The sequence below is a fragment of the Bos indicus x Bos taurus genome, chromosome 14, assembly GCF_003369695.1.
Source record: "Bos indicus x Bos taurus breed Angus x Brahman F1 hybrid chromosome 14, Bos_hybrid_MaternalHap_v2.0, whole genome shotgun sequence".
NCBI classification, from domain to species: domain Eukaryota; kingdom Metazoa; phylum Chordata; class Mammalia; order Artiodactyla; family Bovidae; genus Bos; species Bos indicus x Bos taurus.
In genome coordinates, this window is record NC_040089.1 from 57213730 (window position 1) to 57240824 (window position 27095).

Sequence of the window (27095 nt, forward strand, 5' to 3'; positions counted from 1 at the left end):
GGCTAAAGTATTTGAGCTTCAGCTTCAGCATCAGTCCTTCCAATGAATATTCAGGATTGATTTCCTTTAGGATTGACTTGTTAATCTCCTTGCTGTACAATAGACTCTCAAGAGTCTTCTCCAACACCACAGTTTAAAAGCATCAATTCTTCAGCACTCAGCCTTCTTTACAGTCCAACTCTCACATCCATACATGACTACTGGAAAAACCATAGCTTTGACTAGATGGACCTTTGTTAGCAAAGTATTATCTCTGCTTTTTAATATGCTGTCTAGGTTTGTCATAGTTTTTCTTCCAATGACCAAGCATCTTTTAATTTCATGGCTGCAGTCACCATCTGCAGTGATTTTGGAGCCCAAGAAAATAAAGTCTGTCACTGTTTCCCCATCTCTTTGCCATGAAGTGATGGGACTGGATGCCATGATCTTAGTTTTTTGAATTTTGAGTTTTAAGTCAGCTTTTTCACCCTTCTCTTTCACTTTCATCAAGAAGCTCTTTAGTTCTTCTTCATTTTCTGCCATAAGAGTTGTGTCATCTGCATATCTGAGGCTATTGATGTTTCTCCCTGCAATCTTGATTCCAGCTTGTACTTCATCCAGCCCGGCATTTTGCATGATGTACTCTGCATATAAATTAAATAAGCAAGGTGACAATATACAGCCTTGATGTACTCCTTTCCCAATTTGGAACCAGTCTGTTCCATAGCTGGTTCTAACTGTTGCTTCTTGACCTGCATACAGATTTGCAGGAGACAGGTAAGGCAGCCTGGTATTCCCATCTCTTTAAGAATTTTCCAGTTTGTTGTGATCCACACAACAAAGGCTTTAGCATAGTCAATGAAACAGATGTTTTGCTGGAATTCTCTTGCTTTTTCTGTGATCCAACAGATGTTGGCAATTTGATCGCTGGTTCCTCTGCCTTTTCTAAACCCAGCTTGTACATCTGGAAGTTCTCGGTTCACATACTGTTGAAGCCTTGATTGAAGGATTTTGAGCATTACTTTGCTAGCATGTGAAATGAGTGCAATTGTGTCATAGTTGGAGCATTCTTTGGCATTGCCTTTCTTTGGGATTGGAATGAAAACTGATCTTTTCCAGTCCTGTGGCCACTGCTGCGTTTTCCAAATTTGCTGACATATTGAATGTATTACTTTAACAGTATCATCTTTTAGGATTTGAAATAGCTCAACTGGAATTCCATCACCTCTACTAGCTTTGTTTGTAGTGATGCTCTCTAAGGCTCACTTGACTTCATATTCCAGGATGTCTGGCTCTAGGTGAGTGCTCACACCATTGTGTTTATCTGGGTCATTAAGATCTTTTTTGTATAGTTCTGTGTATTCTTTCCATCTCTTCTTAGTATCTTCTGCTTCTGTTAGGTCCATACCATTTCTGTTCTTTATTGTGTCCATCTTTGCATGAAATATTCTCTTGGTATCTTTTATTTTCTTGCAGAGATCTCTAGTCTTGCCTATTCTGCTGTTTTGTTCTGTTTCTTTGCATTGTTCACTTAGGAAGGCATTTTTTAATCTCTCCTTGCTATTCTTTGGAACTCTCCATTGAGTATATCTTTCCTTTTCTCCCTTTCCTTTTGCTTCTCCTTTTCTCAGCTATTTGTAAAGCCTCCTTAGCCAACCATTTTGCCTTTTTGCATTTCTTTTTCTTGGGGATGGTTTTGATCATTGCCTCCTATACAATGTAATGAATCTCTGTCTATGGTTCTTCAGACAGTCTATCAGATCTAATCTCTTGAATCTATTTGTCACTTCCAGTGTATAATTATAAGGGATTTGATTTAGGTCATACCTAAATTGAGCTTCCCTTATGGCTCAGCTGGTAAAGAATCTGCTTGCAATGCAGAAGACCTGGGTTCTATCCCTGGGTTGGGAAGATCCCCTGAAAAAAGGGAAAGGATGCTCACTCCAATATTCTGGCCTGGAGAAGTCCATGGACTGTAGAGTCCATGGGTTTGCAAAGAGTTGGGCATGACTGAATGACTTTAACTTTCACTTTCTGAATACCCTAGTGGTTTTCCCTACTTTCTTCAATTTAAGTCTGAATTTTGCAATAAGGTATTCATGATCTGAGCCACAGTCAGCTCCCGGTCTTATTTTTGCTGACTATATAGAGCTTCTCCATCTTCAGCTGCAAAGATTATAATCAATCTGATTTTGTAATTGGCAACTGGTGATGCCCATGTGTATAGATTTTCCAACATGGGGATCTGTCTAAAGGATTGAGAATCCCCTAGGAAACAGAGTCTTGCAGGACACAAACAAAACCTTGTGTGTACCAGAATCCAGGAGAAAGGAACAGTGAGCCTACAAATGAGGTTTGGGGGGCTGCAGTACCAGCCCTTCTCAGGAATTCATTATTTCTAATACTTGTGCCAACCAATATTGCCAAGTTGTCAATGGCTATTAGGTAGAAGTTATACTACGAAAAATACTTGTAATGTGGGTACTTTATCTTACAAGTTATTTTCACAGTCATATTCTTAACACTTGGCCACATTGAGAGGATTAATATTCTCCAGAATTTGAGAAGCCTATCAAGGCAATGTAGCTGCAAAGAAAGTTATTTATGTCAAAGACATTAATATCAAAGGCAAGAATAATTTAACTTGTCTGTCACAACTACGCTTTCTGTCTGTGTTTATCCCACATATTAATTAGGAACTACCTTTCTGTGCTTTAAACTCAGCGAATTATTGGAGATATATATATATATATATCACATTATAATTATATACAGTTTTTTTCCTGCTAACATATAAACTCTGTGAGGGCAGAAATAGTCTATCTTTGTCACTTCTGTATATTACTTCATGTAAAGTAAATTTTTGTTGACTGATGATTTGTTCCTGGTAATATTAATCATTTATCTCTATCCCTAGTGTGTAGTACATTGGCTAATACATGGTAGACGTTCAACCGAAGTTTGAAAAATGTTGTTATTGAGATAGTTCAGGAGAATTTTATTCAGTGAAAAAGAATTTCACTGTTAGTTTAACATTCAGAGGAACTCCCTAAAATATCAGTAGCCAGGATTACAAATATCCACGTGTAAAGAAATTTCACAAACAACATTAGAATTGCATGGGAAGAAAGGGATATTCAAAAGAGCACAAGCTGTTCTGTGAATACCAAGTCTCCTCTGATGCAGCTGAAGATGATCTGTATGGTGGTGAGGAATTCATACTCCTGAAACCACATGCCTAATTTCTCATTGTATGCCAAGGTTCAGCAGCCTTGCCTTGTCAAGGGAACATAAAAACTGTTTTTGCTTTCTGTTCTCCACGTCTTCCCATTTACCTAGCAGATTGCCTGGCTACAGCTGGAGTGCCCTTATTTCTGAGTGGTTATGTTCCCTTATTCCTATGAACTGAAGAATATGCTTCCTAATAGAAATAATGGTATACATTTTGACTGGCTTCCTGGGTCAGCCTATAATATAAGTCTAACTCATTAAATGGCTGAAATACTATTTTTTTTTGCATTCAAAGTTCTAGAATGCAATATGTGGCCAGTTTATTTATACCACTGTATTCTAACTATAGTACGAATTAAATAGATTTCTGTAGACTAGCCTGAGGGCCTGAGCAGTAAATAATTGTAAACCTTCATCTGAAATATGGTTCTCTGTGATTTTAATTAATTTATTTATTAATAAATTTCTGAAGACTTTTCTATGTACAGCCAGAATATTACCAGTATGTGGCTGTCATAGCCTTAAGCAGATGACAGTGCAGCAGCGAGAAGCATCTGTGTAAAATGATAATTGTTGTTTAATGCAGAACCTGTGTTAGAGAGGAAGTTAGCATGCAGCGCTCTGGAACACCAAAGAAGGAGACTGCCTAATGGAGAACTTGAACCTGTCTTGAAGAATTAGAAATAACTTATCATAAGTAGAAGGGTATAGAGGACATTCTAAGCCAGAGGATTATCGCATGCAGAAGCCACAGAGTTCTGAAAGGCATGTTGTTTAGGAATGACTGGAAGAAATCCAGTAGTGATAAATAATGAGAAATGATGAGAGATGTAGAAAATGTGTGTCAGAGCCTTGATTGAAAAGTTACTATGATAGAGACTGAAATGTTTCTAGAAGGAATTCAGCAACATTTATGCAGAAGAGTGACTGGATATGATTTATTTTGTAGGAACTCTGGGAGCAGAAATATCCATTAGAAAGCTCATGAAAATGTGTAATTGAGAAACAGTGGTAGTCTTATTTATGACAGTGACAGCAGCAGAGTTTCAAAGGAGAAACTTCATGCAACAGATAGTCTGGAAGCAGACTTAGCAAAATTTGTTGGCCAGCTGGGGAGGCAGTGGCAGGGGACAGGATGCCTAATGATGCTGGAATAATGGGGGGGAAAAAGAGTAGGGAATACTAAAGAGATTTGTATTTGAGGATTTTAGGAAATTATTGCTCATGAAATATGGGAGAATGAGTGGATTTGAAATGATGGATCACGAGTAAGTGATGTTTGAAGTGGAATTACAGTTCTGAAACTTAGGTGCCTACATCATTTTCTAAAAATCTCTTCCAAGCATCAGCCTTTCCTTTTGCTTATTTAATATCTTGGGGTCCAAGGAAGTGATTGGTTTTCTCAAATGTACCTTCTAAACAATAGACAACAATCTCAATGAAGCTTTCCTTTGAAATCCAAACCAGGCAGAATGACCATCCCTGCCTTGAGTCCCCACTCTGCACCATTCAGACAGTTATATTCACTTACTGTTTTAATGAAAAGTTGTCAAGACCATTTTCTTATATGAAATATGATGTTGGCACTTGGAATAAATGGAGAAATGAATAAATAATAAATTGGGTTTTGGTCCAAGGTGGCAGTGTAGGAAGGTGTTGAACTCATCTCCTCCCAGAGATACACCAAATCTACATCTATGTAAAGAGCAGTTGCTCCTGAAAAATAGCTGAGGGCTTATTGAACAACTTTTGCACAAGGCAAGATAGAGGAAACACATAGAGATGGGTAGGAGACTCAGAGATATAATATCAATGGGAACCCTATCCCTCAGCCTTCAGCCTGCAGGAGGAAGGGATATAGCTGAGGGACTTGTGTGCAGACTCAGCCACCCTGGGAACAGTGAAAAACAGTGGTTTGAAGGCTTCTGAACTGCATGTGCACTAAGTCCATTTATTAACCGTAGTAAATGGATGCCAAGTGGGCAGGGAACTGCTGGAATTCTCTCCAGAGTTGGAGATGCCGAGGAATACTATGTTTTGCAGTCCTCCTCTGCCTTGATAGTGCCAGTGGGAACACAGTCCAGGCAGGGTAGCCAACTTGTCAGGCTGCCCCAGAGTGCCACATTGCCCTGGCCCACACGAGCTATAACCATCCCCCCACGGCAGCCCTGGCACTGCATGCCCTGGGCTCCCCTGCCCCATTCTGGACCAATTTCTCACACCATATACAAAAATAAATTCAATATAAATCATAGACTTAAATGTAAGACTTGAAATCTTAAATTTCTAGAAGGAAACAGGTAGTGTGCTCTCTGACATTGGTCTTAGTAATAAGTTTTTGGATGTGTCTCCTTAGGCAAGGGCAACAAAAGCAAAAATTAAAAAATGAAACTACATCAAACTAAACACTTTTACTGAGCAAATTAAATCATCAACAAAATGAAAGGGCAACCTACTGAATTGGAGAAGATATTTACAAATGATAAGAGGTTAATATCCAAAATATATAAAGAATTCATATAACTCAATATCAGACAACAAATAGACTGATTTAAAAACTGGGCAGAAGACCTGGATAGACATTTTCCAAAGAAGACATACTGATGGACAGTAGGCACATGAAAAGATGTTCAGTATCACTAATTATCAGAGAAATGCAAATCAAAATAACAGTGAGATACCACCTTATACTTACCAGAATGGCTATAGTAAAAAAGACGAAAAATAGCAGGTGTTGGTGAGGATGTGGAGAAAAGGGAACCCTTTGCCCTGTTGGTGGGAACATAAATTAGTATAGACCTTATGTAAAGTAGTATGGAGGTTCCTCAAAAAGTAAAAATCAAACCACCATACAGTTCAGCAATTCCACTTCTGGATATTCATCAGGAAGAATGGAAACACTAACTTGAGAAGATATGTCCACTTAATTGTTCATTGCAGCATTATTTATAAGAGCGAACATATGGAAGCAATCTCAATCCTCATCCATAGATAAGTGAAAAAGATGTAGTATATAAATATACAATGGAGTATTACTCGGCTATCAAAAGAATGAAATCTTTCCATTTGCAATAAAATGAAAGGGTATTATACTAAGTGAAATAAGTCAGAGAAAGACAAATACCTATGATTTCACTCATATGTGAAATCTAAAAATGAACAGACATAGCAAAACAAACAATAATAGAGAATAATAGATAGTAGAGAAAATAGATAATATTTTTTCTCATCGATAATAGAGAAAAAAACTGGTGTTTTCTGGAGGATATGTGCTGGGTGAGTGAAATAGGTGAAGGGGATTAAACGGTACACATTTCCAGTTATAAAATAAGTCAACAGGATGTAACGTACAGGATGGGGAGTATAGTCAGTAATATTGTGGTAAATTTGTGTGGTGACAGATAGGAGCTAGACTTACTGTGGTGATCATTCCATGATGTGTAAAAATATCAAATAACTATTTGAACACTCAAGCTTATATAGTATTATTAAGTCATTTATACTTCAGTTTAAAATAATGAACAAATAAACTGCAGGGTTTGCCATCATTTCTAGACATTTAATTCTGGTTTGGTCAGAATTCAACTAGAGAAGAAATAGTAGGAATATAGTTTATATATTCATATTACAAATCAGAGGATTAATTACAGGTAATTAGCTTGTGGAACTAGGTAAACAGGAGGCTGTCTTTGTGTCTGTTGCTGGCCTAAAGTTCATAGGATAGGCAGCAGGCTGGAATCCCATAAAGATGAGCAAGAGCCTCATAACAATGGAGTAAAATCCATATTTGTTCTTGCTTCTTCTGACTTGGTGATATGGGTAATCTCCAGTAGCTGAGACCCTGTCTTACAGAGTCATTCTTTGGCAATGCCAAGAATACTCAAACTACTGCACAATTGAACTCATCTCATAAGCTAGTAAAGTAATGCTCAAAATTCTCCAAGCCAGGCTTCAATAGTATGTGAACCATGAACTTCCAGATGTTCAAGCTGGTTTTAGAAAAGGCAGAGGAAACAGAGTTCAAATTGCCAACATCTGTTGGATCATCGAAAAAGCAAGAGTTCCAGAAAAACATCTACTTCTGCTTTATTGACTATGCCAAAGCCTGTGGCTATGTGGACCACAACAAACTCTGGAAAACGTTTAAAGAGATGGGATACCGTACCACCTGAGCCTGCCTCTTGAGAAATCTGTATGCTGGTCAGGAAGCAGCAGTTAGAACTGGACATAGAACAACAGACTATTTCCAAATAGGGAAAGGAGTATGTCAAGGCTGTATACTGTCACCCTGCTTATTTAACTTATATGCAAAGTACATCATGAGAAATGCTGGGTTGGATGAAGCACAAGCTGGAATCAAGATTGCCAGGAGAAATATCAATAACCTCAGATGTGCAGATGACACCACCCTTATGGCAGAAAGCGAAGAAGAACTAAAGAGCCTCTTGATGAAAATGAAACAGGAGAGTGAAAAAGTGGGCTTAAAACTCAACATTCAGAAACCTAAGATCATGGCATCTGGTCCTATTGCTTCATGGCAAATATATGGGGAAATCGTGGAAACAGTGACAGACTTTATTTTGGGGGGCTCCAAAATCACTGCAGATGGTGACTGCAGCCATGAAATTAAAAGATGCTTGCTCCTTGGGAGAAAAGTCATGACAAACCTAGACAGCATATTAAAAGCAGAGATATTACTTTGCCAACAAAAGTCTGTCTAGTCAAGGCTATGGTTTTTCCAGTGGTCATATATGGATGTGTGAGTTGGACTATAAAGAAAGCTGAGCACTGAAGAATTGGATGATTTTGCACTGTGGTGTTGGAGAAGACTCTTGAGAGTCCCTTGGACTACAAGGAGATCCAACCAGTCCATCCTAAAGGAAATCAGTCCTGAATATTCATTGAAGGACTGATCTGAAGTTAAAACTCCAATACCCTGGTCACCTGATGCAAAGAGCTGACTCATTGGAAAAGACCCTGATGCTGGGGAAGATTGAAGGCAGGAGGAGAAGGAGATGACAGAGGATGAGATGGTTGGATGCCATCACCGACTCAATGGACATGAGTTTGAGTAAACTCTGGCAGTTGGTGATGGACCGGGTGGCCTGGTGTGCTGCAGTCCATGGGGTCACAAAGAGTCAGACACGACTGAGTGACTGAACTGAACTGTACTGACCCTGGCCCTGCTTCATACCAATGAGATTAGTCCCCAGACTGGCAAAGTGTGTATGGTGCACAATAGCTACTGCTTCCCTTCCTCCTCCTAAATTTTCCCTCTTCGTTTTGAAAGCTTTATCCAACCAGGGCATCCTGTTCTATAAGTTTCATTATTTTCACACAAGAAAGAGAAGAGGCCCCTTATCCTTCAGTCACACTTACTTGGTCAATTTTGAATCTTGTGTTAGCCTACGAAAACTTAGCTCTGTTGGCAGAAACAATATCATTGTGTCAGCCATGCCACTGAATATTTATGCTATCCAAACTCCACTGGCTCTTCACTGTTCATTTTCTGAGCTTTTATTATTCCACAGTGAAGACATACTACTGTGTCTTTTCCAGGCCTTTCTCAAGCTCTCAAATTCACCCTCAATCTTCTAACTCTCAGACTATAGCCTCATCTTGTTCATTTCAGAGAATATAGGAAATAAAATCATGTGAAATCTCTGAATTTCCTTTCCTTCCCTGTGGCATCAGAGAAAAAGTATCCTGAATTCTTTCCTTTGCAAGTTGGTTTTATAAAACAGATGTGTGTGTGCTAAGTTGTTTCAGTCATGTTCTACTCTTTGCAACTCTATGGACTGTAGCCCACCATGCTCCTCTGTCCATGGGATTCTCCAGGCCAGAATATTGGAGTGGGTTGCCATGCCCTCCTCCAGGGAATCATTCTTACCCATCTTTTATGTCTCCTGCATTGGCAGGCAGGTTCTTTACCACTGGTGCCACCTGGGAAACCCTTACTATGTCAACAATCTCCTCTTCCTTTTGAATTTTTAATCTTTTGTGCATGTGTGCTAAGTCTCTCCCAGTCATATCCGACTCTTTGCAACCCTATGGACTGTAGTCCACCAGGCTCCTCTGTCCATGGGATTCTCCAGGCAAGAATACTTGAGTGGGTTGCCATGCCCTCCTCCAGGGAATCTTCCTGACCCATCTCTTACATCTCCTGCATTGACAGGCAGGTGCTTTACCACTAGTGCTACCTGGGAAGCCCCTTTATAATCTCTTCCCCTCCTCTAAAATTATAAACATGTTCACATCATCTTTATCCTTAAAAATGTATCTTGAGTCCCACCCAACTCCCTTTTTCAATCTAGCTTCTACCAGAAATACTCTATGAAAAGTCTTAAAAGCAAATTACCTCCTAATTGGCACATTTTCAGGCTCTTTCTGTTGTCATCATCCCTGGCCTTTCTGCAATCTATGACCAAGTTTCCATCTTGATATTGTAATCCTGGATCACTCTCTAGTCTCCTTTGCCATCTCCTCTTTCTTTACCTGGCACCTAAATGTAGGCTTCTCTCAATATTCACAAGATTCTTCCCTTGACTGATTTTTCTAGACTGTGCCTTCTGTGACCCTTTACAGATTTCATGGGGCTCCTTTATGAGAAAACAAGAATAGCAATGTCCAAGAGAGTTAAAATGCATGTCACATATGTGATTTTAGTTTTCCTAGTAGCCAGTACACAAAAAGTAAAAGGAACATTAGTTCAGTTCAGTTCAGTTCAGTTCAGTCGCTCAGTCGTGTCCGACTCTTTGCAACCTCATGAATCGCAGCACGCCAGTCCTCCCTGTCCATCACCAGCTCCTAGAGGAGATCTTTCCCAGCATAAGGGTCTTTTCAAATTAGTCAGCTCTTCGCATCAGGTGGTCAAGTATTGGAGTTTCAGCATCAGCATCAGTCCTTCCAGTGAATATTCAGAACCGATTTCCTTTAGGATGGACTGGTTGGATCTCCTTGCAGTCCAAGGAACTCTCAAGAGTCTTCTCCAGCACCACGGCTCAAAAGCATCAATTCTTCCGTGCTCAGCTTTCTTCACAGTCCAACTCTCACGTCCATACAGTCCAACTCTCACGTTTTTTCCACACCACTGGAAAAACCATAGCCTTGACTAGACGAACCTTTGTTGGCAGAGTAACGTCTCTGCTTTTGAGTATGCTATCTAGGTTGGTCATAACTTTCCTTCCAAGGAGTAAGCGTCTTTTAATTTCATGGCTGCAGTCACCATCTGCAGTGATTTTGGAGCCCAAAAAAATAAAGTCTGACACTGTTTCCCCTGTTTCACCATCTACTTCCCATGAAGTGATGGGACCAGATGCCATGATCTTCGTTTTCTGAATGTTGAGCTTTAAGCCAGCTTTTTCACTCCCCACTTTCACTTTCATCAACAGGCTTTTTAGTTCCTCTTCACTTTCTGCCATAAGGGTGATGTCATCTGCATATCTGAGGTTATTGATATTTCTCCCGGCAGTCTTGATTCCAGCTTGTGCTTCTTCCAGCCCAGTGTTTCTCATGATGTACTCTGCATATTTAAGTTAAATAAGCAGGGTGACAATATACAGCCTTGACGTACTCCTTTTCTTATTTGGAACCAGTCTGTTGTTCCATGTCCAGTTATAACCGTTGCTTCCTGACCTGCATATACGTTTCTCAAGAGGCAGGTCAGGTGGTCTGGTATTCCCATCTCTTTCAGAATTTTCCACAGTTTATTGTGATCCACACAGTCAAAGGCTTTGGCATAGTCAATAAAGCAGAGATAGATGTTCTTCTGGAACTCTCTTACTTTTTCGATGATCCAACGGATGTTGGCAATTTGGTCTCTGGTTCCTCTGCCTTTTCTAAAACCAGCTTGAACATCTGGAATTTCACGGTTCACGTATTGCTGAAGCCTGGCTTGGAGAATTTTGAGCATTATTTTACTAGCGTGTGAGATGCGTACAATTGTGCAGTTGTTTGAGCATTCTTTGGCATTGCCTTTCTTTGGGATTGGAATGAAAACTGACCTTTTCCAGTCCTGTGGCCACTGCTGAGTTTTCCAAATTTGCTAGCATATTGAGTGCAGCACTTTCACAGCATCGTCTTTCAGGATTTGAAATAGCTCAACTGGAATTCCATCACTTCCACTAGCTTTGTTCGTAGTGATGCTTTCTAAGGCCTACTTGGCTTCACATGTTCCTGGCTGGTCTTGGGCTGCTGGTTGTCGTTGGCCTTCATCAGCTCCTGGAATCTAGAAAGTGCAAGAGGCCCATTCAGAAGGTAGAGATGGGAACCTCGAGTCAAAACGACATTGACATGAGCTGGATTCCTCAGGAAACTCTGAACCAAATCAATAAAGCTTCACCAAGAAGGTTGCCCAGGAAACGGGCACAGAAGAGATCAGTGGGATCTGATGAGTAAATGTTCCTTTGTGCAACAATTCGGTCTTTACTTAACCCATGCTAATGTTTTTCAGCCTGATGGGAATTAGTGCAGAGAAGCCATATCACCATAGAAGGCAGCTACTACTTATGTGTGGACTGAGCAATCACAGTCTGTGGCGATCATATTGCTAAAAATACAGTGCATTTATTTTTCTAAAGTAGCAAATTTTTTTAAAAAACCATTAAAATCTATGTGTGTGGAAAAAAAAGGAACATTAACATACTTTAATTCAGAATAGCCATAATGAACATTTTAACATGTAATTAATTAGTTATTATTGAAATAGTTTGCATCCTTTATATGTACCATGTCTTTCAGTATCCAATGTGTACTTTACACTTGGACCACATTTTAGTTTGGACTAGTCCCATTTTCAGTTCAGTTCAGTCACTTAGTCCTATCTGACTCTTTGTAACCCCATGGACTGCAGCGCACCAGGCCTCCCTATCCATCACCAGCTCCCAGAGTTTACTCAAACTCATATCCATTGAGTTGGTGATGCCATCCAACTATCTTATCCTCTGTCATCCCCTTCTCCTCCTGCCTTCGATCTTTCCCAGTATCAGGGGCTTTTCAAACTAGTCAGCTCTTCACATCAGGTGGCCAAGTATTGGAGTTTCAGCATCAGCATTAGTCCTTCCAATGAATATTCAGGACTGATTTCCTTTAGGATGGACTGGTTGCATCTCCTTGCAGTCCAAGGGACTCTCAAGAGTCTTCTCCAACACCACAGTTCAAAAGCATCAATTCTTCGGTGCTCAGCTTTCTTTATAGTCCAACTCTCACATCCGTACATGACTACTGGAAAAACCACAGCCTTGACTAGACGAACCTTTGTTGGCAAAGTAATGTCTCTGCTTTTGAATATGCTATCTAGGTTTGTCATAACTTTTCTCCCAAGGAGCAAACGTCTTTTAATTTCATGGCTGATTTTGGAGCCCCCCAAAATAAAGTCTGTCACTGTTTCCACTATTTCCCCATCTATTTGCCTTGAAGTGATAGGACCAGATGCCGTGATCTTAGGTTTCTGAATGTTGAGTTTTAAGCCCACTTTTTCACTCTCCTGTTTCATTTTCATCAAGAGGCTCTTTAGTTCTTCTTCGCTTTCTGCCATAAGGGTGGTGTCATCTGCATATCTGAAGTTATTGATATTTTTCCCTGTAATTTTGATTCCAGTCCCATTTTAAGCACTCAATAGTCTCATGAGGCTAATAGCCACTGTCTTGGACATTCCAGCTCTGGAATCTACAGTGGGTAGCCATTCCCTTTTCCAGGCAGTCTTCCTGACCCAGAGATGGAACCCAGGTCTCCTGCATCCCAAGGAAATTCTTCATGATCTGAATCACCAGTGAAACCCAAGAAATCTACAAACCTGTCCTGAGTTCCAGATCAGGAATCCAGCTGCTGCTAAGATCTGACATTCATCCTGTTGTGTAATCTGTCACTCATAATGGTGAGTGAAATGGTGTGTGAAAACACAAGGCAAAGATTTTACTCCACTCCTCATATCTCTTTATGGCTTTCTATTTGCCTGATGAAAGGCAGCATGATAAGCACACATTTTGAAGTCACAGAAAATTAGATTTGAATCCAGGCTTCATGGCTAACTTGTGTGTAATTTGGGACAAGTTACTTAAACTTCATGAAAGCCTGTTTTCCCATCTAACATGGGGAAAATAATACTTCCTTCCGGGTTGGTTATAGGAAGATGTTGTTATTCCTCACACAGTGTATGATCCATGTGTGCATGCCTGCTTGCTTAGTTGCTTCAGTCATGTCTGACTCTTCGTGACTCTATGAACGGTAGCCCACCAGGCTCCTCTGTCCATGGCGATACTCCAGACAAGAATACTGGAGTGGGTTACCATGCCCTCCTCCAGGGAATCTTCCCAACCCAGGGATCAAACCTATGACTCCTGCATCTCCTGCATTGGCAGGCTGGTTCTTTACCACTAGTGCCACTTGGGAAGCCCATATGATCCTTAGTAATAGCCTAATAAATGGTAACTAGGCCATTAACATGGAGAAGGAAATGGCAACCGACTCCAGTGTTCTTGCCTGGCGAATCCCAGGGGCGGGGGAGCCTGGTGGGCTTCCGTCTATGGGGTCGCACAGAGTCGGACATGACTAAAGCGACTTAGCAGCAGCAGCAGCAGGCCGTTAACATGACATTTAAGTTTTTCCGTGAACTGTTCCTAAATACCTTTCCAGTCTTGTGTCCTGCTCTGAGATCCAGGCACATACCTGCACTCTCATAAATCTATGGCTTCATTCCTTCGTTCTTCAAAGAGCGTAGCCACTGTGAGCCAGGTCCCATAACTAAAACTTTCTTTAAGGAGTTTGTTTATTTGTTCATTCAAGACAAATTGATTAAACATAAACTCTGTGGTTACTTGTTTTTAGATGCTTGAATGAATTACTGAATAAAACAAAGCGAAATTACTGAATAAAACAGACAAAATATTTTCACTTAAATAATTTACTTGGAAAGACAAAATATAGAGTAAACATAATTAATTAGAAAATTATGGGAATTTAGAATTAATTAGAATGGATGGGGAAATGAGATCTATTTTCCAGCTAAACAGTTTAGATCTGTGCTTTATGAGCACTTTTTATTTTAAATTGGAGCCCCTTTGATATTCTCTAGCAGAGTTATTGGACCTGGCATTTTAACACATACCTTTGTTTCCTCACAATTTTAGTCCTTCAGGTTCGAGCATGCATGCTCATTTAGTCTTGTCCAACTCTTTGTGACCCTGTGGACTGCAGCCCACCAGGCTCCTCTGTCCATGGAATTTTCCAGGTAAGAGTAGTAGAGTCGGTTTCCATTTCCTGCTCCAGGGGATCCTCCCAACCCATGGACTGAACCAATGTCTCCTGAGTCTCCTGCATTGGCAGGCAGATTCTTTACCACTGAGCCACCTGGGAAGCCCCTCCTTCAGGTGGGATATAGCTAAAGAAGTGTATAAGTGAAGTTATGGATGCAGTGATAATTGGAAGTGAGCACTCGTGTAACTGTGGATAGTTTTACCTCCATGTTGCATTATTATTATTTTTTGCATACTTACGTATTATGCAAAAAAAAAAAAAATGGTGGGCTGGTAATTAGTCCAAAATTATTGGCGTTTTAGGAGCACGCAAAGTTGAGCAGCCTTAAATATGTGAATGTAACTCTCCAAGAAGGTTGCTGCATATTAACCATAGAAATCTTGAAATATGGAGGAATTAGAATTCAGGTAAATGCACATTTGGAAATGATATTCTAAAAAACAAATGGTAATGTTGTCAGAAGTGTTTAGACTATAAATAGGATGGTCTTATAATTTATCTTTTAAAACAGACATGTTTGAGGATAAAATGTCATGGTTAATAATTATGCCAGGAAAAGAGGCATTAACCAAGATTGTCCCCAGTAAATTGGAACATGTGGTCTCTGTATTTATAGTTCATTTTACATTGATATCTTTCCCCAAATACATTTTCCTCTTAGTTTCTCCAGTTCCCTTGGGAGGTAAATCCAAGGGGAAACCGTGTATGAAAAGAAGTAATAATAGCTATGCATTCCTTTTAGAGGAATATCCTTTGAAATTCCTCTAAATTTCATAATGTACTTTAAAAGAGGAAATTAAAAATGAAAACGCTGAAGAAATATGTGTTAGCTTTTTCAAGCAAAGTAAGGAACTATCTCATCCCTGAAGATACTAATTTAGTGAAACTTTTCAACTTAGGTAATTGTTTTGGTTACTTTTCCAGAGATATTATAGAAGCATTAATTTTAAATATATTGATGTATTTGTGGCTGTATTTGATACGGAGGCCACTATCAATACCTATAATCTATGGTTTAAAAAATTTAATGAATTCAGAATTTTATAATAAAGTATAAATAATAAGAATGTAAAGTTCATGAAACAGTAAAACAAATTTTTCTTTTTAATGGATACATGAGCACTCACTTTTATATTTATATTTTGTGCATCTCACTGTAAAAATCTACACTGAACTAAGGAACAGATCAAAATCCAGTCTTCTGCAAGAAATTCTATGTCTGTTCTTAATATTAACACAGAAAGCCAGCCCATAACTTGCCATTCTCAAAGCGGAATTCAGTATTCCTTATATTAATTATAGTCTTCCTTCAGCAAGTAATTTTTAAACACAGCATCTAAATTCAGGGTCATTGAGCACTAAAAAAGAAAAGAACCTTATTCAGAACTGGTCCGTAGCTAAGTGGGGTAATATTTTTATAGAGTTCTGGATAAATGTTTTATAACTCTTGGAAGAGAAAAGTTCTAATTTTATTAAAGAACATTTCGTCCTCACATCTCCTTTCCAAGTTCAATAAATATAGAAAGCCCCCAATGCAAAGACATGATGTGCCTACGTATTCACTAGAACATAATTGTTTTAAAAAGACAGTAATATTTGTAACATTTAAAGAAATACATTATTAAAATGAAAACTTTTCTGAGTTGAGTTGCAGGATAAACCACATTGTAGTTTATCTGAAACAGCCTGAACGTCATAATTTGCATTTTCTGTTTCCTTTGACCTGATAGTCTGATTGTCTCTAAATGAGGCAACTGGCCTTGACATGTATAGACAGAGGACATGGTTACCCTGACAACAGGTACCATGTACCACATGCGACCCCTCTCCAAAGAAAATCAATGCCTCTTTTTTAAAAACATGAAACGAAACAAGTCTGCTGCCTCCTACTTAAGACCAAATAAAATCCCTTTAAAAAAAAACTAATAGAAAAAGGTATCCCCAACCAATTTCAGTTTATTTGGTAAATTGTTTTATTGTGAATTTTGAAATGGATCATCATCACTTCTTTGTGTTAATCTCATCACAATGAGTAATCCAATTGATTAGGTAAATATAAAGTACTAAAACCTCTTTCTGGCTTTCACAGTCTCAAGATCCAGCAGAGGGAGCTCACACATTATTGTTGTTTTTTAAATGTTAGTCTAAAATTATGATACAATTTTAAATGTTCCAGTAGTAGAGCTCTTGGTACTTTTGAATTCTAGGATATCTACCCTGCAAAGTATAAATACTCTAGTGTTATTTTGTTACTGTTGCTTTTTAAATCTAATTAACTGCCAGTGTTTCTTAACTTTCAATATATTTATGTAAGCAAACAATTTTTAGATCCGTTTTATGCAACCAATTCATGATTACCCTGTGGGACAGATCTAACCTTTATTTCAGATTTCCCAACGTTTTAGCCATACCCACCACTCCATTCACACACACACCCCAAAAATACTTGACTGCAGACAACAAGGGTACATCCATGAAAAATGTCATGGAACAGTTTTTTTAACTGAGAACAAAAGACTTAAAAAATCCCTAGCTGGTTCCATAAAAAGAACACAAGTGGTTTACACGGCATTGTTTTCATGTCAAGAAAGACGTCTTTGAAAATGACATGCCTTCCATAGGAAGCTGTGGGATTCCAGGGCCTGCCTTGCTCCCAGAAGACACACAGAGATTCTGGGTGTTGTTCATCAACCAAGGAACAATTATTTGCCCAATTATTCCTTCAAAATATTAATTGATTTTCTTCTTTATTCTAATTACTGTTTCAAGTTCAGAGGACATAAGCCTAATAAAGATAGCCAACATTTATTGTGTTGTTATGATGATACGGATACTTCACTGCATTCTCTCTTCTAAGCCTTACAATAACTAATTTACAGATGAAAAACTGCACCTCAGGGAACTTAAATAAATTGCCTATGGTCCTAAAGGTTATAAATGACAAAGCTTGAGTTTGAATGCAAGTCTATAATACCCTAAAGTACACACTGGTAACCACTATAAAATACTGCCTTCCTAGACTGAAGAGATTCACAGTCTATCAAATTAACTCATGTTATTTTGAAACAAGAATTTCTTGTCCTTAGTGCAAAGAGTTTTAGACAGAGAAATAGATAGTGGATAATATTTGAGTGTTTATCATGAACCAGTTGTCCTTCTAGATGCCTTATATGTCTTATTTAATCTTTACAGCAGCCTTATATAGTTCAGTCGCTCAGTCGTGTCCGACTCTTTGCAACCCCATGAACTGCAGCATGCCAGGCCTCCCTGTCTATCACCAACTCCCGGAGTTCACTCAGACTCACGTCCATCGAGTCAGTGATGCCATCCAGCCATCTCATCCTCTGTCGTCCCCTTCTCCCCCTGCCCCCAATCCCTCCCAGCATCAGAGTCTTTTCCAATGACTCAACTCTTATCCCCACCCTTACAGGTGAAAAAATGGAGGCCCAGGAGATTATATTATATACCCAGGATGATACCACAAACCTTGAATTTGAATCTAGATTTTTCTGATTTTAAAATTTCCTTTGTCATCCTGCCTCGACTTACACAATTATTTCTTCCAACTAGTTCCTTAAGAAAAGATTTCTCATGTAGCTATTTGGAGTTAGTTCGTAGTCCGGGAGTTAGTGATGGACAGGGAGGCCTGGCGTGCTGCAGTTCATGGGGTCTCAAAGAGTTGGACACAACTTAATGACTGACCTGAAACATATTGCTGCTACTGCTAAGTCGCTTCAGTCGTGTCCGACTCTGTGTGACCCCATAGACGGCCTCCTACTAGGCTCCCCCATCCCTGGGATTCTCCAGGCAAGAACACTGGAGTGGGTTGCCATTTCCTTCTCCAATGCATGAAAGGGAAAAGTGAAAGTGAAGTAGCTCAGTCGTGTCTGACTCCTAGCAACCCCATGGACTGCAGCCTACCAGGCTCCTCTGTTCATGGGATTTTCCAGGCCAGAGTGCTAGAGTGGGGTGCCATTGCCTTCTCCGGAACTGAAACATAGTAAGAAGTATTTTTAAGGAAAATTTCTAACCCTCAATTCAAATTTACATTCACACAAGTTTAAAAAAAAAAAAAAAAAATATATATATATATATATATATATATACACACTTATGTGTGTGTGCTTATCAGTTGCTCAGTCATGTCTGACTCTTCCCAACCCCATGGGGGTTGCCATTCACTTCTCCAGGGGATCTTCCTGACCCAGGGATTGAACCCAGGTCTCCTGCATTACAGGTGGATTCTTTACCATCTGAGCCACCAGTGAAGCCCTGTAAATGCTTATATTAAGTTTTAAATAAAAACATAGTTTGTTTTGCATTCATCAAATAATCTAAACATTAACTGTAAAGTGAGCCAAAGAATCAAGGAGTTTAAAAACTACAGTGAAACAGGAAATACCGCGCTTGCGCACTGCTGTAGCGCCTGGTGGTTGTGGCCGGTCTGCCGGCGACTGTGAGGCGGGGAACTGCTCCTGTGGAGGCCGTTGAGTTCCCCGCAACTCGCCACCATGAGCGACACCCTAGCTAAGATCGCGGAGATCGAAGCCGAGATGGCTCGGACTCAGAAGAACAAGGCCACAGCACACCACCTAGGGTTGCTTAAGGCTCATCTTGCTAAGCTTCGCAGGGAGCTCATTACTCCAAAAGGTGGTGGTGGTGGAGGACCAGGAGAAGGATTTGATGTTGCCAAGATGGGTGATGCTCGAATTGGGTTTGTGGGTTTTCCGTCTGTGGGGAAGTCAACGCTGCTCAGTAACCTGGCAGGGGTATATTCCGAGGTGGCAGCCTACGAGTTCACCACCATGACCACTGTGCCTGGCGTCATCAGATACAAAGGTGCTAAGATCCAGCTTCTGGATCTCCCACGTATCATTGAGGGTGCCAAGGATGGGAAAGGTAGAGGCCGTCAAGTCATTGCAGTGGCCAGAACATGTAACTTGATCTTGATTGTTCTGGATGTCCTGAAACCCTTGGGACATAAGAAGATAATTGAAAATGAGCTGGAAGGCTTTGGCATTCGCTTGAACAGCAAACCCCCCAACATTGGCTTTAAGAAGAAGGATAAAGGAGGCATTAATCTCACAGCCACTTGCCCTCAGAGTGAGCTGGATGCTGAAACTGTGAGGAGCATTCTGTCTGAGTACAAAATCCATAATGCTGATGTGACTCTGCGTAGTGACACCACAGCAGATGACCTCATTGACGTGGTGGAAGGAAACAGAGTCTATATCCCCTGTATCTATGTGTTAAATAAGATTGATCAGATTTCCATTGAGGAGTTGGATATTATCTATAAGGTGCCACACTGTGTACCCATCTCTGCCCATCACCGCTGGAATTTTGATGACCTGTTGGAAAAGATCTGGGACTATCTGAAACTAGTGAGGATTTACACCAAACCCAAGGGCCAGTTGCCCGATTACATGTCCCCAGTGGTGCTGCCCTACTCCAGGACCACGGTGGAGGATTTCTGCATGAAGATTCACAAAAATCTTATCAAAGAATTTAAATATGCTCTGGTGTGGGGTCTGTCTGTGAAACACAATCCTCAAAAAGTGGGTAAAGACCATACGTTGGAGGACGAGGATGTCATTCAGATTGTGAAGAAGTGATGCCATCCCCTTCCTCATCTGCTGGGCCAACCCTAGCAGCTTTCTCTATGATCAAACACCTGACTCCAAGCCCCTCCTGGGTTTGACAGGCATTGGATCAGGATACAGGGAGGGAGATGGAAGCACCCAAATTGGAACTTCACTTGTCTTAACTTGGTGTCACCTTATATGTTGAGCTGCATAAAGGACCTGGTAGGCCAGCTGACTATGTACAGTTCATGTGTCATTGTCAGAATTTGTTTTGAGATGGATTGAATGAGGATGGTTATGTACAGTGAGGCAGCTGCAGAAGAGGTCCTTGGGAGCTTGGTCTTGAATGTGAAATGGGTAAAAATATGACTGCAGCATTTCAAAAAAAAAAATAATAAATAAAAACTACAATGGGCCTCAGTACTCATGTAGTATGATTCTCTTAGTTTATTAGTGAGAAAGCTGAGACCCAGAGAAATTATGACTTAATTGGTTTCCTGTCATTAGTCAGGGGCAATGTAGGACTACCATTCCAGCCTAGGAAAGTAACATTTCCCTACTCTGTATCAAAAAAGAATTTAAGATGAATTGTATTAGAAACAGATCTAATCCTCAGGTCTTACCCTGGTTCATAACCTGATGTTGAGTTTAGAAAGTTAAAGTCATTTTTACAAAGGCAGTACTGGATTGTAGTCATGGTGTGAAAATAAAAATTAAGGTAAGTTTTATCCAGGGTTAAAAATGAAAATTGATTCAGAGCTTAAAATTTAATAAAATTAGTGTCAAAATTCTTTTAAGACCAAAGTAATGACCAAAGACACTAAAATTTACAGAGCTTTTTATTTGGATAAGACATATATATATGAATATTAAAGTATCAAGTTCAGAAGACAATGCAATTGCATCATTGGTTTATTATATTAAACCACTGCTACTGCTGTTGCTAAGTCGCTTCAGTTGTGTCAGACTCTGTGCGACCCCATGGACGGCAGCCCACCAGGCTCCCTTGTCCCTGGGATTCTCCAGGCAACAACACTGGAGTGGGTTGCCATTTCCTTCTCCAGCGCATGAAAGTGAAAAGTGAAAGTGAAGTCGTTCAGTCGTGTCCGACCCTCAGGGACCCCATGGACTGCAGCCCACCAGGCTCCTCCATCCATAGGATTTTCCAGGCAAGAGTACTGGAGTGGGGTGCCATTGCCTTCTCCATTAAACCACTAATTTGAGCTATATATGTATATTGTACGTTTTAATTCAACATTACATACAATTTTTTGTGGCCTTCTTCTGTCATTTGCAGATAGACTATTTCCACAGGTAAGTGTTAAAGCACATAGCACACATGCACGAGTGCACAAGTGCACACATACAAACACACATTTTTTTAAAGCAGTACATGACACTTTGGCATGTGCTTATAGTCACAGTGGCAAATTTGGTAAGTGAAGACTGGACAGCAGCTAAATCGTGATGAGATCCTGACCCCTGATGTCTTGAACGGTTCTGAAAAAGACACGTCTCTTCTGGGGTGAAGGCACCTCATTGGGAAGACAAGTTAGTTTTCAGAGATTTTGCTTTCATTAAGGTCCTCGAATCCTGTCAATATGTACAGATGTCCATGATACGATCTCAGCAGTGATCCAAAGTGTAAGGAAGTCTGACTGAGCCTTAACTATGTTATTGGTTGAGTATATACCTCATAAACTTTCAGAACTTGCCTGTGGCAGAGAAAAATTAGTCAACCAGAAAGTAACTATTGTATGCCAGAGCTAATCAAAAGAAATTGCAGGTATGGCATATAGAGTAGTGTACAAGCCATTGGAGGAAATAAGGCCAATGGAAAAATACCCAAGATCACAAACATTAAAAAAAAAATAAAACTTAAAAACACTGTTTTGGTTAAGTTCTTTTTTTATTTGTTCCCGTTAGCTTAGTCCTTGATAATTGTAGGCTTTCCATACTTGTTGGTTGAATGGGTAGACTAGAAGCCAATATTTACTGAGTCCTTTCTGTGAGCCAAAACAGTATAGTGAGAACTTCTAACTACATTATCACATTTAAACCATGTGATAATTCTATGGGGCATAGTTGCAGAAACTGAGACTTCTGTTACATATTCAAGGTCACCCAGTGAGGGAGGAAGGCAGGATTTGAAGCAAGATCTGTTATCCAAGGTGGTGCTTTTAGTAACTAGAATTTGAGTTCTTAAGGCAGATTAAAGTTTTAACATTTTCATCAGGAGCTAAATTGTTGGTGTACTCTCTAGTTCTGTTCACAGAAACTTTATTTTTTTTTCAATGGCAGTGATTATAGTATGATCATATTGTTGCTACAGTTTTTACTGGCTTATGTAAGACATTTTATTTGGTTTTCTATAAATGCCTCTTTAAGGAACATAGGGACACTGGACTTAAATGTAATTTCAGGTCACTGGTTGACCCAGCTCCAAAAATTCCTGTGAAAATGTTGCTTCCCACGGGTAAAAGATACATTCAGTATATAGGAATTGGTGTACGACATTTTAATTCTTGACACAAAGCCCAGAACTTCTGTGTATAAATGGACTTTGGATCATGTTATGTTATAGCAACCTATCACCTTGGCACCTGGTTATTACCTTACTGACATTTAAATTCCAGGAGAGGTAGAAAAATTGAGTTTTTTTTTCCCCCACTAAATAGTATTTTAAACAAAACTTAACTCCACAGTGGGATTTGGAGTTCACCTCTGAGCTTGTGGAAACGTGAAGAAGGTCTAAGACTTAAGGTCAAAATGGTCAAATAGCTTGAAATTTAGTCTGATATTTTTTCCTTGTTAATTGAAAAAGGGATTATTTTCCCTTGCCAGTGAGTGGCTCTTGGGCTGGGAATATTGTATAACCCCCAAAACCATCATAATAAATTAGTCAGGAAATACATAGTTCTAACAATCTTATTTTTTGGCCTGTGGGGACGATATATATGGCTAAGTGAGCCAAGGGGTAGGGTAGGGCAGGATATTTACAAGATGAATGTTGGAGAATTGCATTCTTTGCGCATTCAAGATCTACCATAACTTACTGCACTGATCAAATTCCTATAAAACAAATTCTAGTATGTTGGATCTATAGAAGACATCACCATTTTAGAATAGCTTACTACCTAGAAAAGTCATTTGTTATGCAACTGGATGAATTGGTATGTCTTCCTGACCACCCTTCCATGATGCCATACAATAGATTAGCTCTGTTTTTTATCTTGAGCTATTTTCTCACAGAATACAAGCTGAGACAAACTATGTCCTAACTGGCCATTCCTTTGCAGATGACCTCTTTAGTTTGTTATAAATATGACTGAGTGTATTGCTTAGTCCAAGTTATTTCTTTGAAAATAGCCTGAGTTAAATATGATTTCCAAGAGACAGTCTTAAGATGCAATCTAGAAACAACTAGATTAAGCCACCTCTTTAATCATAGAATCTCCTGTTTGGAAGGTACCTCAAAGGTCACACGGTACAACCACATTAACTACAGTTTATCATTAACCACAATCAGTTAATATTCATCAAATACTTTCCAGTACCTATGCTTCAAAGTTGTTTAATTAAAAAATAGACATTTTAATTTTATTTCCTCTGCTTTTGTTGTCACTTCAAAACCTCTGACATAGTTCCTGGTCAGTTCTATTTGATGCAGCACATTAATGGTCAGGCAAGGAACATGTCTGTGAAAAGTTTGATGGTAGAGTGATACTCTGTGACCACTGATAGGTTGTTTTGCCTGATAACCAAGCAAAGGGACTCCTCAGCAGACAGGCTGTCTGGATTTAATGTGGCTCTGATGTTTGCCAGTTCTGTGATTTCCAATGCTGTACCACTGTCTCAAAATCTCAGTGTCCTAATATATCAAAGGGATGGCAATGCACTAACCTCACAATTTTGTTTTAAAGGTCAAATGCAATAATAAACATACATAAGTTAGCCTAGCACTTTACTCACTGTATGTACTTAATTCATGCAGCTATTATTTATAGCATTATGACTGTTATTATCAGGCTTCTCTGGTGGCTCAGACAGTAAAGAATCAGCCTGCAATGCAGGAAGACCTGGGTTTGATCCCTGGGTTGGAAAGATACCCTGGAGGAGGGCATGGCAACCCACTCCAGTATTCTTGCCTGAAGAATCCCCATGGACAGAGGAGCCTGGCAGGCTAATGCCCATGGGGTCACAGAGACATTACTATCACACTGTACTCTCCATGGGGTCACAAAGACTGTTACTATCATACTATGTTCTTTGTGACAGCATAGCACCTGCCATATAATTGTACTTAGCATATATTTATCAGGTGAGTGAATGAAATAAATGAAAGAGATATCTTCTTTTCTATGAGGTAGGTCAGTTAGCATTAGTGAATAGCCCAAACGTTTGTTATATGTTACACTTGTGGGCACCACATGTATTCATAAGTAAGTTATAATAAGATTGTCAAAGTTGGTCAATAATCCCTGCTCACTCTTGGAAATCTAGATCTTGAATACAAGTAAGTTGAGGTTTAGGGAGAAACATGGCATGAGGTCAATGCACCCAGAAGAAAAGCTTGTCATCTTTTATGTACAGCTAAATATAGGAGGCTTGGCTCAGACCTGCTTCATGGCCCAAACAGGTTTGGTAGGTTTGAAGCAAATAAAATCAAGAACAGCTGTTGTTCAAATAAGGTCACGCAAAGACATGGATTCAGTGTCTTTACACTGATTTTAGTTAGTGTTTATATTTCAAATCCAAAGTGGTGTTGGCTAATTTCCATAGTAGAATCTTGCCATGGTGAATGTTTTCAAGCAGTTTCTTTTTCTTCCTCATTCTTAACAAAGAAAAAAAAAGTAAATATCTCTCATTTATTATTGAAAAAAGCAAATGTAGATGAGAAGGAAAATTTTATTGCAGATCATCAATAACATTACTAAACAAAGACATTATTTAAAGAAATAAGATGTATACTATAAACATTTTTAAAAGAAAATAGTTTTTCAAATATATTTTTGAAATATTGAGGGACTGTGATATTTTACAAATTCTTAACAACTTTATATTATCATCTATTACTTTCATTATGGGTTGGTTTATTTCAGTTCAGTGACTGTTTTTTGATTACTTACTCTGTACTAATGATTTGGTCCCTGAGGAGATTGCACAAATAGGGAAAAAGCTAGTTTTAGTTAAAAGTTGGTAAGTGCTCTGATGAGTAGGGGGACACTGTGAGAAAAACCAAACATAGGTTCAGTCAGTTCAGTTCAGTTCAGTCGCTCAGTCATGTCTGACTCTTTGCGACCCCATGAATCGCAGCACGCCAGGCCTCCCTGTCCATCACCAACTCCTGGAGTTCACTCAGACTCACGTCCATCAAGTCAGTGATGCCATCCAGCCATCTCATCCTCTGTCGTCCCCTTCTCCTCCTGCCCCCAATCCCTCCCAGCATCAGAGTCTTTTCCAATGAGTCAACTCTTCACATGAGGTGGCCAAAGTACTGGAGTTTCAGCTTTAGCATCATTCCTTCCAAAGAAATCCCAGGGCTGATCTCCTTCAGAATGGACTGGTTGGATCTCCTTGCAGTCCAAGGGACTCTCAAGAGTCTTCTCCAACACCACAGTTCAAAAGCATCAATTCTTCGGCGCTCAGCTTTTCCTAAAGAAGATGAAACTTGAGATGTGTTTTGAAAGATGAATAGGAGTTAGTCAGAAGGTGGAAGTGGTTGATAGGTTTAGAATATGGCATTTTAGGTAATGGCAGCCAGAGACACGTGGGAAGGAACATGGTGCTCATGAGGAGTGCAAGCCACACAGGACTCTTAGGGTGTGAACTGTAGGGTGAAGAGAGCAAAACATAAGACTGGAGTCATGGACAGAGTCAATCCATCTACTTTATTTAATGAAGTAGCTGTTACTTCGGGGAAAAAAAGAGCTCACGAGTCAAAGGCTTGTGGGATATACTGGGTTATAAAATGCTATGTGTTTCTTTACTTCACATCTTTTCAGGACCTTTATTATGTCAGTGGCCTTTATGATGTTGGAAATGAGGATATACTATGCAGCATTTTCTAAACTTACTTGAACACAGATCATCTTGCAGTTTTGTGTTTCATCTTGCAAGATTTGTGTTTCATGGGATGTACTTTTGGCACCATTGCTATAGACAATAGGGAGTCTGAAAATAATTTAAAATATTGGAGTATAGTTCATTCTGGTAGCAAAGTAGAGGAAGGATGTAAAGGGAAATCTAATTTTAATCTCTAGGCATCTAAATATTATCTGTCATTGTCCTGGAGTGGCCTAGAGAGAGACAGGAGAGGCCGAACCTTCATCAGTAGACAACAATAATGAAGAGAAGGTGATTGGCTGAGAGGTACTTAGGCATCTATGGGGAACAGAGATCTGATGATTGCCTTCTCCTATTTAATTAGTGGGTTAAAATCAGCAGGATTAGGCAATTAATTGCATGTGAAGGGTGAGGAGTGGATGAATGACTCTATAATGACTCAGGTTCCTGATTTGGAAAAGTTGGTGACAAGTGGTACTTTTGCTGAGATCTGAAAAACTAGAAGGACAACTTAGAACTAGGAATAATGGGAAGGAGACCTTTAGACATATAAATTTTAATGTGTCTAGGGAACAAGTTGAATATTTAAGTGCATGTGGGAGACATGAGTATAGAGTTGTAGTTCAGTCCTTGTGAGTGGATAAGGTTACTCATCCAGGGAGGACCATGAACTATTTTACCAAAAAGCAATTTGCAAAAAGCTATCTTTTTAGGGAATTGCTTTCATAGAATTAGACATTTATAAAATTGCATTTTCCCTAATTGTACAATGGTAAATTGTCATATGCAAATTGACCTAGAGCCACCAGGAAAACGAGGGCATGAGAAGACTAGGACAAAAATGAACCTTTGAATTAAGAGACAGCAGGGAAAAAAGAAGCCCATAAAAGAGAAATGATGGAATGCCACCATATTTTTCACCACGATGATAATTTGTACTGCCAAGCAAATATTTATTTACATAAAAATAATTGCCTCAAC

At 39.5% G+C, this 27095-nt stretch overlaps 1 pseudogene; it reads left to right on the top strand.

The window, feature by feature from the left end:
* The first annotated feature begins 18871 nt into the window (after positions 1–18871).
* Positions 18872–20292, top strand: LOC113904336 (annotated as a pseudogene).
* The last annotated feature ends 6803 nt before the right edge of the window (positions 20293–27095 follow it).